At 44.8% G+C, this 4505-nt stretch overlaps 1 non-coding gene across 1 annotated transcript; it reads left to right on the top strand.

The window, feature by feature from the left end:
- Window positions 1–3626: 3626 nt before the first annotated feature.
- On the top strand, window positions 3627–3698 carry TRNAQ-UUG (transfer RNA glutamine (anticodon UUG)). The gene has a single exon. It is a non-coding gene; the product is annotated as a tRNA-Gln (tRNA).
- The last annotated feature ends 807 nt before the right edge of the window (window positions 3699–4505 follow it).

Raw genomic sequence — 4505 nt, forward strand, 5'->3', positions numbered from 1 at the left:
CTGGTGAGTCTGCTGACCCCGTCCTGAAGGCGGAGGACTTGCTGGTAGGCCTCGTTGCGGCACCCCCTAGTGCAGCGCCCCAGAGATCTGGTCTTTGCAGTATGACGCTCTGCCACTAAGGGGAGTGATGGTACGTCTGATGGCACTGAAGGAATTCTCCTGACCAGGTATCACCAGAACACATTACACTTCACACTCCGGCCACTAGGGGGAGAAAAAGGCTTTATTTATTGGGCCACTCCTCACACTGGTAAAACTAGGGGTTGGGGAGGAAGTTAGTCAGAAGCTGACTGGGTTGGATTCGGAAAACATCCCGTGGCAGGAAGTGTTGCAGGAGAAGACACAGGGGGGTCCCTGTCGGGCGTGGAAACCTGGCAGGTGCCTAGCGAACAGAACAGAACGTAACGGAACCGTGCCTGCACTACCTTGCGGCAGTATCCTAAGAAAGAGACAAGACATAGGGGGCAACAGTGGGAGAGGGGCGTCTCTAGGGTCCCGGAAGACCTCCAGGCCTTCCCGTCATATGGGTACGTTCTAGCCAAAACATACTGGGGGACGAGAAACTAGCAACATCTGGAACTAAAGAAAGATAGAGAGCTGTAGAGAATGATGAACGACAACAGCAGTTGTGAGGACTATTCCGAATGCTCAGCAGGGTAGGAATACAACACACAGGTGCTAGTGGTAGGCAACGATTTCCATCTGCGAAGGAGACTCTGGAAGTGCCCATCGGACCAGCCGGTCTCAGAAAGCCCTGTTAAACGTGCTCTAGATTGAGGATCGTGAAGTCTACAGTAAAGAGGTAAAGAGACTGTAACCTTGTGTCCTCGTTATTGACTGCACCTCACACCATCACCATCCACCTTACTGGGAAGCCCTGGGGACATACTTCACCTGTGGGAAGGTATACCATCCAGCTGCCATTCCATCACCCCAGCGGACCCCACAGCAGCGTCGGTCACCCTGACCGAACACCACAGGTGGCGCACGAATCCCTGACAGACTGTACCACCTTTATTGGATGCCCATTAGCAGGGTCGCGGACCAGGTCTAGCCACCGTGACAGCCTCAGAACCGAAGCAGAGAGGCCCGGTACCGAGAACGCGTGGCCCTGTGTCTGGGGGCGCTCCACTTATACCAAGCCTCGGCCCCTACCAGTAGACGGAGCAGCTTGGGAAGTAACTCGGAAACCGCAGACACCAATAACATGGGTGAGGGTGATGGGTGTTGGACCCCGACCAATCAGACATTGATAACCAATCATAAGGATAGGTCGTCAGTGTAAAAATAGTGGACAACTTCTTTAACATATGATCTAGAATTGTGTTGCCAGTCCATACATGTAGGTTTGCTGTCTACAGGTCCTTCTCAAAAAATTAGCATATAGTGTTAAATTTCATTATTTACCATAATGTAATGATTACAATTAAACTTTCATATATTATAGATTCATTATCCACCAACTGAAATTTGTCAGGTCTTTTATTGTTTTAATACTGATGATTTTGGCATACAACTCCTGATAACCCAAAAAACCTGTCTCAATAAATTAGCATATCAAGAAAAGGTTCTCTAAATGACCTATTACCCTAATCTTCTGAATCAACTAATTAACTCTAAACACATGCAAAAGATACCTGAGGCTTTTATAAACTCCCTGCCTGGTTCATTACTCAAAACCCCCATCATGGGTAAGACTAGCGACCTGACAGATGTCAAGAAGGCCATCATTGACACCCTCAAGCAAGAGGGTAAGACCCAGAAAGAAATTTCTCAACAAATAGGCTGTTCCCAGAGTGCTGTATCAAGGCACCTCAATGGTAAGTCTGTTGGAAGGAAACAATGTGGCAGAAAACGCTGTACAACGAGAAGAGGAGACCGGACCCTGAGGAAGATTGTGGAGAAGGACCGATTCCAGACCTTGGGGAACCTGAGGAAGCAGTGGACTGAGTCTGGTGTGGAAACATCCAGAGCCACCGTGCACAGGCGTGTGCAGGAAATGGGCTACAGGTGCCGCATTCCCCAGGTAAAGCCACTTTTGAACCATAAACAGCGGCAGAGGTGCCTGACCTGGGCTACAGAGAAGCAGCACTGGACTGTTGCTAAGTGGTCCCAAGTACTTTTTTCTGATGAAAGCAAATTTTGCATGTCATTCGGAAATCAAGGTGCCAGAGTCTGGAGGAAGACTGGGGAGAAGGAAATGCCAAAATACCTGAAGTCCAGTGTCAAGTACCCACAGTCAGTGATGGTGTGGGGTGCCATGTCAGCTGCTGGTGTTGGTCCACTGTGTTTCATCAAGGGCAGGGTCAATGCAGCTAGCTATCAGGAGATTTTGGAGCACTTCATGCTTCCATCGGCTGAAATGCTTTATGGAGATGAAGATTTCATTTTTCAGCATGACCTGGCACCTGCTCACAGTGCCAAAACCACTGGTAAATGGTTTACTGACCATGGTATTACTGTGCTCAATTGGCCTGCCAACTCTCCTGACCTGAACCCCATAGAGAATCTGTGGGATATTGTGAAGAGAAAGTTGAGAGACGCAAGACCCAACACTCTGGATGAGCTTAAGGCCGCTATTGAAGCATCCTGGGCCTCCATAACATCTCAGCAGTGTCACAGGCTGATTGCCTCCATGCCACGCCGCATTGAAGCAGTCATTTCTGCCAAAGGATTCCCGACCAAGTATTCAGTGCATAACTGAACATTATTATTTGTTGGTTTTTTTGCTTGTTATTAAAAAACACTTTTATTTGATTGGATGGGTGAAATATGCTAATTTATTGAGACAGGTTTTTTGGGTTATCAGGAGTTGTATGCCAAAATCATCAGTATTAAAACAATAAAAGACCTGACAAATTTCAGTTGGTGGATAATGAATCTATAATATATGAAAGTTTAATTGTAATCATTACATTATGGTAAATAATGAAATTTAACACTATATGCTAATTTTTTGAGAAGGACCTGTATTTTCCTGCATAGTCACAACAAATCAATTTTCTGTTCTCTGTGAACTTTAACCATATCAATGAAAACCACCTTGTCAGCAAATCTTATCAGGTCAGATAAAGTGTTCTCTCGGGTTTATGATTAGTACTGAAAGTCATTCCCAATCTTAGTACAGTATTGATGAAACTTCATAAACCGTCAGATGTTGCTAGCAATTATATCAGGGATTGATTTTTTTACTTTCTAGACATTTTCAGCAGAATGTCCCATGGTTCACAAGAAGATTACATTATAGTGCAAAATTGTTGCATTCCAAAACATATATACATCGAATCTAATTTTATGAAAGCGAATGTCACACTTTACACTCAGAAAAAGTGCGGCTTATGGCAATCAGTGTTTAAGAAGAGAATTCTGATCTGAATTTTTGGATGTTTGTTTGACTGAAGGGCATATGATCACTTTCCACAAACAGGGAACATCCAGTATTTTCTGCAATTTCCACAAACAGGGAACATCCGGTATTTTCTGCACTTTCCATATACAGGGAACATCCAGTATGTTCTGCAAAGCAGAATACCGCACAACCTGTTCATTATTACTCTTACTCGTAGGTGAACGCCCCTAATTATTTTCGTCATTATGATATAATAGCTGTCACAACATATCAGCAGGGTTCCATGGTGTAATGGTTAGCACTCTGGACTTTGAATCCAGCAATCTGAGTTCAAATGTCAGTGGAACCTTTGTTTTCTCATATTAATAAATCGGAGGTGATTCTTTGATGACAGTGACAATGCACAACATTCAGATATATCTTTATCGCGTAGACCAGTGGTCCCCAACCTTTCTGACCTTGAGAGCCACATTCAGCTTAGAGAGAGGGTCGCGAGCCACATCCAGCTCCCACCCCCTTCAAAGTAGTGTCAACCAAAGCCCCCATTACAGGTATAATGATAACCAAAGATTTTGCACAGAAATCACTCCAGAGCAGTACACCGAGATCCAGGGGTTCCCACAATACCCCCATTCAGTATTCTCCCATCACACTGTCACATCCAGCTTTGAGCACCTCCTCTAACAGGTAGTACAAACCTTCAGCGTACCATACCTAAAACATCCCTAAACCCCCAAGACCAGTAAATGTGCATCCAGATCTGCAATTCTGTGCAGAGCTACTCACAGAATTCACCATTTTGAGATGTGGTCTTCATACCTGTTTGATAGACCTGGACCTAATGCATCAAGCTGGCAGACAGTCGCGAGCCACAATTCATGGGGCCGCGAGCCACATGTGGCTCCCGAGCTACAGGTTGGGGAGCCCTGGCGTAGACTTACATTATGCATTACATGTATTGCACAAAGTCTAATCATTTCTACATTAGGTAATATCAAGCTTGTTGAAGCCGACATTAAAGAATTTATCCCGTGAAAAAAAGTTGTCACTAGAGATGAGCGAATATGTTCAAGGGGAATTGAATTCTATCCGAATATTTTAAAATATCTGTATTCACCAAAATGCTGATTTTTTGCATTCATTTTTGCACAGATTT

This window comes from Ranitomeya imitator, chromosome 1 (genome assembly GCF_032444005.1).
Source record: "Ranitomeya imitator isolate aRanImi1 chromosome 1, aRanImi1.pri, whole genome shotgun sequence".
Lineage (NCBI taxonomy): Eukaryota > Metazoa > Chordata > Amphibia > Anura > Dendrobatidae > Ranitomeya > Ranitomeya imitator.